Genomic DNA, 16,171 nt, shown 5'->3' with positions numbered 1-16,171 from the left:
TGTGAATACTTGAAATTGTCAGGTGGGAGTATTGAAAATGTTCCTTTCTGTCCATCCCTGGGATCTTATGAGGTTTTTATTCTAATGATACAAGTTACAATTAGTGTTCATATTAATAATAATCCTTGCATTTGATATAGCACTTTTCACGTCAGGAGGACGTCCCAAAGCGCTTCACAGAATATACTGTAAAGTGAATTGACTGTATATTTGTGGGCAATTGCGCACAGCAATGTCCCACAAACAGTCGTAGATTGAAAATGACCAATTTATTATTGTTTTTGGAGGGATTATTATTAGGCGTGCGGAGTAAGGAAACTTTCCCAAGGTTTCGCCCTGTGCCTGGAATTGAATCCAGGTGTCTCGATTGCAAAGCGAGTGCTCTAACCACTGAGCTACAGGACTCCACATGCACTTCATGCAAAAGTATAGAATGCACTTTGTGCTGAGAAGCACAATTACTCAAATAATGACAATTTTGACCACAAAATACACAGTCAATCCACTTTACAATATTTTCTGTGAATTGCTTTGAGTCTTCTCAATAATGTGATACGGCACCGTATCAAATGGAACATTATTGCTAAGTTTCACAGCAAAATACCAGTAATGTTGATAAATTGTTTGGATACAAGTGGAATTTCCATCCAGAGCATCAACAGTTTCTAGACCCATTCACTTTCCTTTAATCCTGATTAAACGTCATATGAATAGTATGAATACAGCTCAGGGCGTAAGGAAATAATATTCTACCTTGTTTAGGAAATAAAACAGCATTAGAATGCTCTGTAGCAGGAACTGAAATTCCGTCCTTCATTAATATATCACACCATAGGATGTGGGTTCACAACCGTTCCCATATCCAAGTTATCGACGAAGCCACCAAATAAGAGGTGAGGAACTCTTTTCATGAATAAAGCAGCCAGCGAAACAATCATTGCACTTTTCTCTTGTGCAAGTCCTGTGAAGTATCGAGGAATCAGAGATAAGAAGGAGGGTGTTTCCCAGTTTAAAAGAAGACAAAGGGAAAGGTACAGTTCTATTGACAAGCTTCATAGCGAACAATGAAAGTCAAGCAAAAGGAAGCTAAAGATGAAAATGACATCTATGATGGTCACAGCATGTTGAAGTATCAGTAAATGGTGACACGGATAATTGGAGATAAATATAGAATTTATCCATGTGACGAGACTGACGGACCTAAGTATTTCCTGCATTGAGGGTGGGGAAGCTTCACAGAGTTCATCCAGGATATTGGAACATTTATGGACAGGTTGCCTCTTCGGCTGATTTCCTGCAGAGTGATGCAAGAAAACAGCTAATAATCCACACTACCAGCTCAAAACGCAGAGCAGTCTCAGACATCAGGCCAGGACCTCCGCAAGTAAAATACTGGTTTTGTAACATTAAAAAATGATAGCATGTGGTAATCCTTCACAATGTATTATAGAGAAGCTACATTTGGGGTGGGTGGTCATTGGAAGAGTCTCTCTGGGCCATTGTGCATTTCCAGAAATCTAGTTTTTAAATGCAGGAACAAGGTGCAATTCTCTAAACTGCAGGCTGTCTGAGAAGATAACACTGAGTTGGACGAAGAGGCACCATACAGTACCTAAAAAGTAAAAAACAGTCGCTGAGTCACAAATGGATAACAGTTTGTAAAAAAAACATACTTCACTCAAAGGGTGGTGAATGTATGGAACTCGCTACCCCAAAGGGCTGTTGACGCTCAGTCCTTGAACATATTCAAGACTGAGATAGATAGATTTCTTATTGCAAAAGGGATTAAGGGATATGGGGATAAGGCAGGGTCAGGTTATTAGCTGGAGTTAGATTAGAAGATCAGCCATGATTGAATGGCGGGGCAGGCTCGAAGGGCTGAATGGCCTACTCCTGCTCCTACATGTTATGTTATACAAAACATCTGGCTTTTTTAGGATCTCATCTAAAAGACAAGACGTCCAACAAAGTAGCTCTCCCCCCATCTGCACTGGAGTGTCAGCCGATGAGCTCGTCTTGACATGGAGCTTGAAGTTCAGCTTTATGTTACACAGGCAAGAGTACTAGAGTACCAACTGAGCTAAGCTGGTAGGACTTTATATGAGGTGGAAAAAAGTCCAAACTGAGATGTTTAGATATCAGAACGGGTGCAAACCTTTTCCTATCCAGCACTTTGGGACGTCCTCCCAACATGAAAGATGCTATATAATGAAATTTATTGTTGTTGACATTTTTCCACAAAAATCTTGTGTAATGTCCAAAACAAGAAAAGTTTGAATTAAAAATAAATCATCATACCATAGTACCATGTATTTCAATCATGAAGCTAAAGTATATTGGTTGAGTTTTACAACACAATGTTTGTTAATTAATCTGAGTCTATCAAATTAAATGATAAATTTCATATGTTCTCCCTTTAGCGTATTGACTATACTCTTCAAGATTTATAAAGATAAGACATGTGGGTTTTTGAGTTACTGGGAAAGTTAATTTTCCAATTAACCTAATTTGCATTTGCAAATTAAGTCTAATTTACATAATTATTTCACATTATCTCCATGAGCAGAACAAATATGCCCTTCAAGTTTAATAGAGATAAGAGTCAATGTTTCATTATTAGAAGTATGGAAACATTGTCACTGAAGTGATTTGTTCTACCATGCATCCCTCCCAAATTGCTCTCCTGTACCTAATTATAAATCATACTTACAACTAGAAATATTTTCTTGAATAAGAGGAGAGTTAGCATTCTCCTCTCAAATTTTGTAAACAAAAAAAGGTGTCTTTAAAACTTAAAAAAAAATTATATTAATTGCATTGTTCGCAAAATGGGAATGATCCATCCTAACTTCACACATTATGGCATCCTATTCTGGGTGTTCAGAAAATAGGCTCTGGGCACTCCAGGAGAGACTTCTGCACTCCAATATTATCCATATCATCATCCTCACATGGTCTAATGCTTTTCCTATCACACTGCAGTAATGCAATGAAAGATATGCTGTCCACATTTTACTCTGTTTCTACTGCGCATCACAAAAATTAGACATGACTTTGTTCTTTAGCCCGCTCTCCCCACCCCCCCACTGATGTTTGAAGGCAGGAGCTGCTACTGCTGTTCAGCCCATGCCCTCCCCCCCCCAACCATCTAAAAGGCAGCAGTTTACAGTTTACCCACAATACACAGTCACAGACAATTTATACAGTAGTAAATGCTGTGAAATGTTTGAGATGCCTCGCAATGTGATAATCAAATACAAGGATTATGATTATAGCTCAAGAGTTACAAAGGAAATCCTGCTCCTGACTGGCAGAAAGCCATAGTCAATTCATGGAAATCCCATGATCCACTTTCGGCGCTATGGAGCAGGACTTGGTTGTGATGTTCTGCCAATTACCAGCAGGATGTCCAGTTAATGACTCTGAGCTGCTATTAGTGAATCCCATTGCAAATCACCCCAACTGGATTCACTAATAGCTTTTTAAGACCCAAATGCCTTTCCCTCCTGCTTTGCACACCTGTCCTTTCATTTTAATTAATCTGAAGCCAAGTTACTTTGCTGGTCTGAAATTTAAAACTGGATTCAGTGTGGAAATCTATCTCCAAATGGCAACATGAGACTGAGGTGGGAAATGATGATGAAAGACATTGAAGAACAGCCATGTTGCTCGGACACCAAAGAGAGGATGTTTATTTCCCCAGACAGTCAATGCTATCCCTGATCTGTGAGTGCTTGATAATAATGGGATAAGATAGCTGATCCATCACCAACAGTGCCTTGGTAAACCATGGATGTGCTTGTCTCAGGACTCAGACTGGAACAGAACATCAATTTGATTACAACAACAACATAACATTTGTATAGCGCCTTTCATGTTGGGAGGACGTCCCAAGGCAATGGACAATCAGTGTTACGATCTTCCATTGCCAAGCATGTCACCTTAGAGCCAATTTGCCACAAATGGACCTCTCACCATAATCTCCCCAGGGGAATAGGTCCAAGATATCTGATGAGCACAGGTTTTTGCCCTAAATAGTTACCAGGAACAATTTGCAAAATGAATGATGAGAAGTGCAACTCAGTATAAAACATGAGAGCATTGCCACCATCCTCCTGCCCACAGACTGGATCATGCACATCCACTCACCAGGTCACACCAACTACTTAATCCAGGTCCTCATGCAAGTGGCCATGTCCAATCCATCTGACTCCACCTCAAAGGTACTGAGTCAGGTCAATTGTAGGCCAGAATCCACCCTACCTGCATCCGCTCTGCTAGGTAGCTTTGGCAGCAAAAATAAAAAATGTGATTGCCGGAAATAAATTGAAAGCCTGGAAATGTGTGGCAAGTCAAGCAACATTTGCAAGAGAAGGAAGGATGTGTCAGTGTTTGATCTCCATCAGAATATAGCTGGTGGTGATGCAAGAGTGGAGATGGGTAAACTCCATCACATTATTCAAGAGCTCGGTAATAGAGATGGAGTTTCTATGCTGATGAATCACACTCATGGGTGCTATACGTTATCTCTTTAACTCTCAATAATTATCACAATTGCTGTAACATCTCAGGGACAGTTATGTGAGTTTCTGGTATACTATTAAATTCAATCCTAAATTGCCTTGGCTCAAGTGCCCAACGAGAGGCAATTGTGTGGCCATTATATACACATATGTAAAGAACAGTAGAAACATCAAATAACAGGAACGCTCGTCAAGTTCTTGTTTAGAAAGCCTTAATCTGCCACCTATTCTGGTAGTTTATTCTATCTGCCTATCATCCTTTTACTTAATGATTTCCCCCATCAATTCCTATTTACTTTGGTTGTCCTTATTTTAAACCAAAGAAGATATGAAGAATGCAATCACTGATTTCAAGACCAGATAATCCAAATATCTGATCAGCCACATCTGAAGGCTCTGTATTTGGATATCAGAGAAGATCTTCAAGGGGTTTTGATGGTTTGGACAGTAAAACAGTACATTACAGCCAGACTCATACAAGAAAAATGCCCACATGGTGCTTCTGCATTCCAGGCAAGACAATAAGGCAAGAAAGGGGAAAATGTTCCACTGATCATTTTAATAAATATTTTCAAGGGTTATAAACCGATGAATATTTACATGGAACAAACATAAGATTAAGGTAATTATCACAACAGACACGAGGTGGCGCTATTGTCTTTATTTTTCGCCCAGTTTGTGAATTGTCATAAAGCTGATAAATCAGCTGCAAGTGACAAACTCACTGTAATTAAATAATGGGATTAATTTACTTATTATCCGTTAAAAATTGATACTGTTGAAAAAATAATATCAATCAGTGACTTTGTAATTGATACAGCGCCTTATTACATTGTTTCAAATCAAAACATTTCACAGAGCTTCAAAGGATTTTACCGCAAAGTGTGTATTTTGTAAATGAAAGCAACCATTAATTTGTGCACACCAATGCCCCACAAATAGCAATGAAGTGAATGACCGATTTATCAATTGTAATTTGCCCAATAGCAAAGGTTACAACATAAGTATAGGGTGGAATTTTTAAACGATATTTATATTGACAGATAGCTAAGAGTTCTATCATGTTTAAGTGCTATAAACAGGAACTTTGTTCTGTCCAAATGAAATGCATCACTGAGAGTGGTGATTGACTCATGTGTGGAAGAGAATCCAGTTCGATCAATCTCTTAAAAAAGGAGCTGAATGAATTTGTGGTTCAGAACCCAATATAAGAACATACCTCACAGTGGTTCTCATCCTGCTTGGAGAATGGGAATGTTGGCAGAAGAATACAGTGAGGCACCAACCACACAACAAATTACATTTGTACAGCTTCTTTCTTTGGAAGTCCCAAGGCCTTGGATAGTCAGGGATTTCAACCTGAGCAGGGGTTTGGGATTGGGGTGGGGGGGGAGGGCAGGGATAGAAGGGTGACCAAAGGCACGGTCGAAGAGGAGGGTCTTGAGACGTGCCTTGAAGGAGGCAAGGGACGGAGTCAGGCAAAGGAACTGTGGGATAAAGTTCCAAATGGTGGGAGCAGAAAGGTTGAAGGCCCAAAAGCCGGTGGTGGGACAGGCTGGGCAGGGGACGTGGAGCAGGGGACGTGGAGCAGGCCGGAGCCTGCTGAGCAGAGGGAACGGACAGATTGATATGGTGTTAGCAGGTCACAGAGGTAGGACCGTGGAGGACTTTGAAGGCGAGGATTTTGAACTCTAACCTCTGGGGATGGGGAGCCAGTGGAGGTGGGCGAGGGTGGGGGTGATAGGATACCGAGCCTGGTGCGAGAGAGGACATGAGCTGCAGAGTTCTGGATGATCTGCAGCTTGTGGAGGGAAGAGTTTGGAAATCCGACAAGCAGGGAGTTGGCAAAGTCAAGCCTAGATGTAATGGGTGTAATGCGTGGCTGAGGGTTTTGGTGGCCTGAGGACAGAGGCAGTGGCAGAGACGGACGATGTTCCAGAGGTGGGGGAAGGCAGAACGGGTCATGGCACGGCTTTGGGGTAGAAAGACAGTTGACCGTCAAACAAGACGCCAAGGTACCAGACTGGCTCAGTGAGGTGGAGTGTGCATCTGTGGACAAGGCTGAGTAATGTAGATCAGTAAATTAAATTGATGTTCTGGAGTTTTTAAATAGTTACTGTAGTTTTTAAACATTTTGAAATTGGGACTGTCTGCTACTCAGACACTAAAACTGCAAACACTAAAATAATTCACAATTCTGTTTGCAGATTGGGCTAGCAGCACAGGCACTTTCAATTGATGACTGTGAAGTATAAATAGTTGGCACTTCCGAATCAATGAATTCAATTTGTATGAAAATGCACATGGGTTGGGAATTTGCACTGAACATTCCACCCAACAGGGGAAGTATAAAAGCAGCAAGTTAATTTACTCCATCAGTCACAAAAAAATTCCGCTTCTTGGTTTAATTTGAAGTAGATTTTCTTCAAGATGGAATAAAGATCGCCTGTAAATCTCCTGTGTGTTTCAACTAAAGGTTAAATTAAAAATCAGCTTGTGTGTTCAGGGAGCAAGTATAATTTAATTTAAGAGCCATCAAAACTTGATCGGCGTGGAATCTCAATGTACAATATAGTAGATCTCATTCAGTTCAGGGCAAGTCATCTCAGTCCAAAGACCATCGAAAAAAAGTAAGCCTTTTGGATAAACAAGATGCAGTAAAAAAGGTTCATTGGTCCATTTGACTCATTGCTCATTTGAGAAATGCTCACTCATTAAATAACATGTGCTATCGTTATTTCAAAGTGGAGCGTTGAGTTCTTGTGAATAATAAGAATATTATTCTCATTCAAATTCCCTACTAAATTGAAAGGTCAATCATTTATTGCTGTTTCTAGGACTTTGCTGTTACCTACACAGCAGTTACGCACCACCCTCTAACATAAAGGAAAAAAATCCCAAAGGAAATGCCCCCCAAACATCTTTTAAACAATGAGTCTATTTGTCCAGTTTAAACCCGTTTAGGTTAAATGTTTAGTTAACTCATCCAAGCACAACCATGATGTGCCATGATGCATACCCGTGGGTCTCAGGTAACTCACAATCTCATTATAGACCAGCACAGATCTCTCATTGGTTATTCAAAGAGTAGAAACATCAAAAGGACTATTCTCCTGCTTGAATGAACTTCATTCTAAAGGTCAGGGACTGATAATTTTATAACAGGAAATGTGGTCTTTGTGTTGGTAACAGAGGAAAGGAAGCAGGTATCAGTTTGAGTAGAATGAAAATACCGCACAATGCTATTTAAATACAAGTGCATAGCAACTAAGAATACATAAACAAAAATTCCAATGAAGACTATGAATATTTTGCTCAAATAAATCAGGATTGTTTTTTTCACTGGTCCGTGCACAGGGCAACACAGTTCTGTGTGGGTTGCAGGGCTGTTGGGTGTCGTATTTGGCAATGAGCCCGATTAGGAAATTCCATCAAACATTGCAAAACTAGATTACAATCACGTGTCATTCAGTTCTTCTAATGTTTACTGCAGTTACACGTCAACCACTCAAGAACTTTGGAAGGAACCATCAACAAAGATGATCTTTGCAGTTACCTTTGGGATAGTGCCACATCAGCCACTGTGCAACTTTCAATTATTTACTGTAGAGCCTCTCAAATGAAGAATGGTAGTGGTGAATAACAAGCAGGGATTGACTGCCAGTGGTGGAGTAGGGAGTAAGCGATAAGAGTTGAAAGAACGGAGGGCAAGTTCTGGAAAAGTTTGCACTGTAGGACCGCCAGACTGGCCTACCATTCTTTTTGAGACTTCCTTCAGCACTATGTGGAGGCCGAGTAACAGGATTGGGACTGGCTGTAAACTCCACAGCTGACGACCCTGCCAACAGTCAATGTCAAAGGGTCATAAACTGCAGCATGTTATCAGGAAGGCCAGGTCACTGGTCATAATTAACCGCTTAGTACTATAATGGGAACATAATAGGATTGTTATTCTTGACAAGTGAGATCAAATAAACCGAAGAACCTTTTTTCCACCCTCTCTGACTTTTGGATTTAGCTTTATTTTTCTCCAGAGTGCTGAGTCATTTTTTAATTTTATAGTCAAAGATGACGGGGGAGGGGGGTAAGGAGCCCTCTGCAAAGCGTGAAATACAGTACAAGAGGTAGCTCGGAAAGGGTCGAGGAACAACTTGTTGGAACAGAATCGCACACACTATAAGTGCAGTCTGACCAATGGCATTTTTATTTTTCGTCACTTCAAAAGCAGCTTGATGCAATGGGAGGATGCTAAGGTGTGTATTCTGGAGGGATGAGATCAGATGGGTCGAAGTGGCTTAGTCAAATTGATCATGTGAGTGGTAAGGCATAAGTTCAAGCTCCACCTTCCCTGCATTATAAGCTGACACTTGCATTTTCTAAGTTAGCCTTTTCAGAAAATACTGTATACGAAAGAAAGTTTCTGCAGCAGTCAGACCAGCATCCTGTTTTAAATCAAACGTGTAATATATTCTACCCAAACTCAGAAAATATCTTATTGTGAAATCAAAAGTAGAAGGGAGTTTCCCCTTAGTGTCCAAGCCAACAATGTTCCAAAATCGGTCATTCACTTCTTGGTTGGTTGTGGGACACTGCTGTGTGCAAATTGTTCACCAACAAGATACAACACGTTATGAAGTCCTTTGAAACGTTCAACATTTTCCCTCCGTTCAGTGGGCCTGCTCCATGTCCCCTGTCCACCATCGGCAGTTGGACCTTTAGCCCTTCTGTCCCCACCCTTTGGAACTCCATCCCAAAGTTAGCTTCAGCTTGTCCCCTCCCATGCCTCCTTCAAGGCCCATCTCAAGACTCTCCTTCTATCACCCTCCTACCACTACCCTCCCTGCCTTCCACCCCTCCTGATCCCAACCCCCAGCTCGGGTCCGAATTCTTTCACTGTCCAGCGCCTTAAGCCGTCCTCCCGATATGAAAGATGTTATACAAATGTAATGTGTTGTTGTTGTACCAAATTTTATGACATACGATCTGTACTCAGTGGTTAGAGCATTCGCCTCGCAAGCGAGAGACCTGGGTTCAATTCCAAGCAGGGCGAAATGTTGGGCAAGTTTCCTTACTCCACACGCCTCTGTTTACCTAGCAGTAAGTAGGAACCCGGTTGCTAGTTGATTGACAGATCGCTATTCCGGGGGTAATAATTTCTTAAAAATATAAGAAGAAATTGGTCACTTCAATCCACAACTGTTTGTGGGACACTGTGTGCGCAATAATTGGCTGCCACATTTCACCCACAAACTATACAGTCAATTCATTTTACAGTATATTCTGTAAAGTGCTTTGAGACATCTCAGAGACATCTATATCAAATGCAAAATAATTATTATCTATAACATCACTCCACGTTTTTCTGTATTTTTGAATGGTAAGGCACAAGTTCATATATATCCATAACTCTCATAGAAGTTTATCTCCCACCAAGTGGAGAGGTTAAAAAAGGATGATTCACTATAAGCCTGCTTCATGCATTTGGTTTCAGATTGTCAGCCATAAAATTTTGTCATATTCAGAAAAAAACACTTATGAATGGGATTAAAGGCATTGCTGAGTGTAGCTGGTTATTTAAAATCTTAGAAAGAGCAGATTTCATGATCTCTCTCTTCCCTTCTTTATTGCCACCTTGAAAGTTGACAGATCCCTTAAACATTTCTTCAGAATACCTGTTAAATTGTAAAAGATGCTCCTCTAATCCCAACAACAACTGCACCAAATTGCAGTACCTCTGCCGAGATGTTCTATTTTCAAGGCTGACAAGCCCCAGCTCATTGAGGATAAGTCTCGTTGCTCTCCTGTGTATTGTTCCTTGAACATTAGTGGCCCCTTTATGTCGCTGAAATATACACTATACTCCAGGTGCATTGCAAATGCAGGACTGCAAGTTCAGTCATTTTATGATAACAGCTGAATCAATGCAACAATTAGGAACCTGCTCTGCACTGCTTGCAGTTTACTGGGTCGACGTGTTTAAATTGCATCCAACTGACAAGAATATTCAGTGCAGTGCGCGCTACAAAAACACAACAATTTGTGAATTTAATTTACATACTTCCAATTCACATGATATCTATTCCTAATTGAAGATTGTTAGCATATATTCATAGATGGGTTGATGCACATTAATAGACTATTGCTATCCTCTCATTATAGTCATGGTGACCACAACCTGTCTTCAGGAGCCCAGATACAAACTGATCTGCGATGTAAAGATGTCAGAAATGAGATGGAGATTGTTTCTGCAACTACCAATTCAGCCTTTGAGGTTCAGCAAACACCGGAGAGCACCACTGAGAGTACGAGAGAGAAGCAGGCACAAATCCCGAGCAAAACAGTTTTTTACTCTTCTTTTGGGATAGCTGCTATTATACGTTTTATAAGCCTAGAAAGGACGTGGGCAGGAGGATAGACAATTCAATAGTTTATTTTTCATTGTAAAATTCGGATTGTATTTGATGATATATTTGCCGGCTTAAATATTGGTCCCGGTCTTTGTTCCTGATTGTTTCCTCTTGTATTCAAAAAGCCCACAAGAACTGGAGTTAGCGACACTTGCAGTCAGAGCACAAAAAGGAAACGTTGGTTGCCTGCCATATTTAGAAGAGTTACTGAACATCTATTGAACCACAAGTCACTTTACATGCAACACGGCCACACAGCAGGGGAGAAGAAGTAATTATGCACAACATTCACAATCCTCTGCCTTGCCACAGTAACACAAATATACTGTGGTTACACAAGAAAATAAATCTGTCAAATTCACAAACTTCTCCAATTCAAAAACCATAAGTTGGATTACTACAGAAAGGTTTTAAACTGATGGGATAACTTCCTTTGTGACTTTTCCCACTCCTGAACTCTGTTAACCAACCGCCTCCACTTCATCTCAGCAAATGGTTTCTCATACCGCCCCGGTTAGGTCACCTGCAGGTACCCCAGGGCTTCATCCTTGGCCCCTTCTTTTCCTCATCTATATGCTCCCTCTAGGCGATGTCATCCGCAGACACCGGGTAAACTTCCACATGCATGCGGATGACACACAAATCTACTTTGCCTCCTCCAGCTGCAATTCCAGATCCGCCGATGTACTATCAGCTTGTTTGGCAGACATCGGGGCCTGGATGAGTGCAAACTTCCTGTAGCTGAATATGGACAAGACGGAAGTCATACTCCTTGGTTCCCATCAACGTCTTCACTCCTGCAGATCTGAAGCCGTCAACCTCTTCCTCAGACTCAACGAACCAGGCGCCCAGTTCGACCCCAGCTATCCTTCCTTTCCTACATCAAGGACTAGGCAAACTCCTTGCTTGTCAGCCTCTCCAACTCCTCCCTCCATAGGCTGCAGATCATCCAGAACTCTGCAGCCCGTGTCCTCTCCCGCACTAGGCTCCGTGAACCAGGAGAAATCAAACCAATTTAACCCTCCACTCCCTAGCAGGCAGTGCATGTCACCCTGCTTTGCTATCATGGAAGTATTCAGTTCAGAGATGCAAAATAACTCAAGTATTTTGAAGGTCATAGCTTAAACCCTCACCTGAGCGAAGTCAGGTGCGGTAAGACGACTGCTCTGCCTGTTCCGCCAATGTGATGCAAAAGAGCAAATGGTAAGCAATGTTTATTGGTTGAAGATTTTGTTGCTAATAACATCCAAACCAACAAAATCTACCAAAGGTTATTTTGGCAGGTGGGGAAAGGAAAGCTCTTCATTCAAAAGGCCGAACCCTTGAGGCCTCAGCAGGAATTTGGCATACATTTGAATTTTTTAAAAATGGTTTTAAAACACAGCTGAGGGGACATTGTTAGGCTAAGGACGGCCTCCATCAAAAGATCACTTTATTTAGCATTTGAAGCTCATTAATATTAATACCTTATCTCTGACAAGATCGATTCTGCTTAACACTTTTTCATTCCCAAAGGAAAATATGGGTTTAACCACTTGGGTTACAGTACATGTCATTTCTCCATTGTGCTGGGTGAAATTATAATAGCAGGTCATTCTGCTTGGCCTGTGCATTGTTGACAACTAAAGATGGGAGCGTTTTACATGGTCAGTCGTATGAGAAAGCACAAAAAAATCCTCAAGACTCACTCACACCACGTTAAAACACACAGAAGTGGAAGAATTCCTGCAGAAAAACATCTTTTTCACGATATTTACTCATCGAGTGCAATTTGTTATAGGCTTTCCCCTTCAGGGTCACTAAGATATGATGATGAGGGAGAAAAAGAACAAAGGGGCAAACCATTCCCAGGAGCCAAAGCAGAGATCAATGATGCAAATCTATGATTTTAGAGAGAAAGGTTAGTAAGAAATGATGAGCTGAGTTAGACTTTTCAGCCTTAAAATTAGATATTCCTGAGGGGGCCTTATTGAAATATATAAAATTGTTAACTGTATAGTACTAACAAGGCCACCAGACAGAAGCGTATTTGATGAACCGAGGTGGCAGGCATATGCTGTAATCTTTAATGGTTCTTATTCCCCATAGTTATTGCAAAAAAAATCAATTAGGAAAGAATATTTTTTCCCTTGTTATCACATTGAATATAATTTCATTCATTTTTAAAACCTTCCCCAGAATACTCTTGTGACTGCAACTTACTCACTGATCTTCGATATCATGTAGCAGAAGTCTTGGTGTTTGATTATGAAGTTTTGGTCCACAAGGAACTCAGTTCTGTGTGTGATTAAAATATCATTTCACCATATCTGTTTGGGCCTGTAAAGAAGTGCAGAGGACAACTTATATAAATATATTGATATTCCCTGCTTTAAAGTATTATTAAAAACAGAAGGAGGTTTTCAATACACCACCGTACCAAATACCATGAGACAACACATAAGTTTATGGAAAATGATCTTACACATTGTAACAGGATTGATTTTATGAGTGGGCAACTGTGCAGCAGTAATTTTCATACATGTCAACATTTGCAAAAGTGGAAGATAAACAAATTATGGGACTGGATGCCATGCACAACCATGCAGATATTAACTACAAAACATGTAGCATATTTTGTACACATATAAATATAATGTCAACACTGAAATAGTTGCAACTTAGCCCCTTGTTATTTGAGATATGCTTAGCCTCTACAGTAGAGGTTGTATGACAAACCAGGCTTACAAACAAAACCATCATGATGTAAAGGCAAGCTGTGCACACAACTAGCCACGTATAGATGGTGCATACACACATCAAGTGCTTCAAAGCAGTAATTTGGTTTGCATTTTCTCATCCTCAACTCAACAAAGGTTTTTGCATCCTGAGAGAATCAAGAGCCTTGGCTGGTCCGATTACCATCAGTGCTGCTCTACCAACAGCCAAGAGGAGACAGACTTTCAACAGGTGAATCGAACAGGGACATATCTTTCTTTGAGTTGAAAAAGCCATCTACAGTTTGTACAAAATAATGTTGATTTGTCTCCAGTAACTTTGACTGACAAACTTAGTACTTGAAACAACAACTCTTTTGCTCCAGACACTGCTAACCTCAGCATAAATAGGCCAAACAAATATACTTCCTTGATTTTCATCATCAATGCCTCATTATGTCTTTAGCCAACAGGTATATTTACTGTGAAGTGAAACAAGCCACCACATCAGGGTTTTCCCCTCTCCAGAGAGGGAATCTCCAACAGGTGGCCTGCTTAGAACTGCTTTCACTCATAAGAGTTTCAGCAGCATGCAAAAGAGCAAGAGTCAATTAAGAACCTTTTATGACAAAGAAGGGCATTAGGGCAAGTACAGGGAATTTAAGAATCATTATTTGGTAACCCGAATTATTCATAAATCTGGACTAAACATAAGAGGAGATCCATTTCCCGCAGCTCGAGCCGCAGAGCATGCAACCTCACCGGAACCACTCCCCTCCACCAGTCAGACACGTTCTCACTTGTACTTGGCCAATTGCCAGCGACTTCTCTGGAGAGCGAGAGGAGTGAGGAGAGGATGACAGCGATGTTTATGTTGTAGTGCAGAATGTAGTGATTTGGGACTCTGCATTTATCCAGACTCAGATTAATTTTTTTTATATGAATGATCACTAGGAAAATTATTCAATAAACCAAATTAATCGTTTCTATATTCCTATATTAGGCGAGCAAGTGATTTGGGATTGCTAAATTCTATTCAATGAACCAAACTATCAATTATCCAATGTTTAATTAACTGAATTTCACTGTATAAAATTAAATTAAAGAAAATAATCCTTGTACTGTCGTAGATGGTCACAGAAAAAAACAAGCTTCTGTTTACATATCCTGCACAATGGCTTGATATGGAAAAGGGAGTTGGTTAATAACCAGAAAATAGGTTAAGTAATAATAATCCTGGCAATTGATAAAGCGCCCTCGAGATATCTCAAAGCACTTCACAAAATATACTGTAAAGTGAATTTACCCTATATTTTGTGGGCGAAAGTAGGCTATTAACAAAGGCCTGAAACCCAGACTCATCTCCTCAGTCAGAAAGTAACACATGGAGAGTACTAACAAGGTATAGCAGATACTAAAGAACTGTTTTACCTCTTCCTTACCCGAAAGCAATGATGACCTGATAAATAGCTCCATAGGGAAACAGACTAACACATTATCCTTTTTCCCCCCCACGTTCAACCCATATGTGAAGCGTTGGTGGTCCTCTCAAGCAAGATGGAAATCACGGCCAAAACCTAACCAGTCACTTTAACCAAAACAAGCGTTTTGCAGGTAATCACTTTCAAGACTAGTGGTAGGTTTTCTGGGCAAAAAGTCAGTACTCTGGTTAACAATTATTACTAAAGCGCACTGTGACATTATAAGATGCGGCTACAATTAAGAAATTTCTTTATACCCATTAGAAATCAAGGGCAGGACATGTTGCCACGTTCCCCACCCTTCAAAAAAAAAGCATGGAAGCAAAATTACACCCATTTGTTTTTAAAAAAAAGTTACCTTTTCTCTCAGAAAATGCTTTATTTGCGACCAAGAAAAATACAACGAAGGTTTTTTTTCCCCCCCTGCGGTCACCTTTTCCACGTCAAACCGCCCCCCCCCCCTCACCACCCACCCCAACTGATCTTAAGCCTCATCCAAAGGGGCGCAGGGAAAAGGCAGGACTGACAGGAATGCTCTCGAAAGGGACGACCCCGTCGGTCCCGACGCGGTGGGCTTAAACGATATCAATCCTCGCGTTCGGTATCGCACCGTTCACGTCGGGAGTCCTGTAGCTCAGTGGTTAGAGCACTCGCTTTGCAAGTGAGAGACCTGAGTTCAATTCCAGGCAGAGGGCGAAACCTTGGGCAAGTTTCCTTACTCCACACAGAGCCTAATAATAATCCCTCCAAAAAAAACCAAAAACAATAATTAAATTGGTCATTTTCAATCTACGACTGTTTGTGGGACATTGCTGTGCGCAATTGGCTGCCGCGTTCGCCCACAAATATACAGTCAATTCACTTTACAGTGTGTTCTGTGAAGCGCTTTGGGACGTCCTCCTGACGTGAAAAGCGCTATATCAAATGCAAGGATTATTATTATTATTATTATTATCTCGGAGCACTTCACGGGAACGCAGCGCGAAGGGGACAGCGACCGTATTTTGAGGGCAGACGGCCCTTCTACGGCTCTCCTCCGGTTGGCGTCAAGGGCGGCGGCCCGT

This window comes from Callorhinchus milii, unplaced genomic scaffold (assembly GCF_018977255.1).
Source record: "Callorhinchus milii isolate IMCB2004 unplaced genomic scaffold, IMCB_Cmil_1.0 Scaffold9, whole genome shotgun sequence".
Classification (NCBI taxonomy): domain Eukaryota; kingdom Metazoa; phylum Chordata; class Chondrichthyes; order Chimaeriformes; family Callorhinchidae; genus Callorhinchus; species Callorhinchus milii.
The sequence above is the reverse complement of the archived record's forward strand: the minus strand, read 5'-3'. Positions refer to the sequence as shown.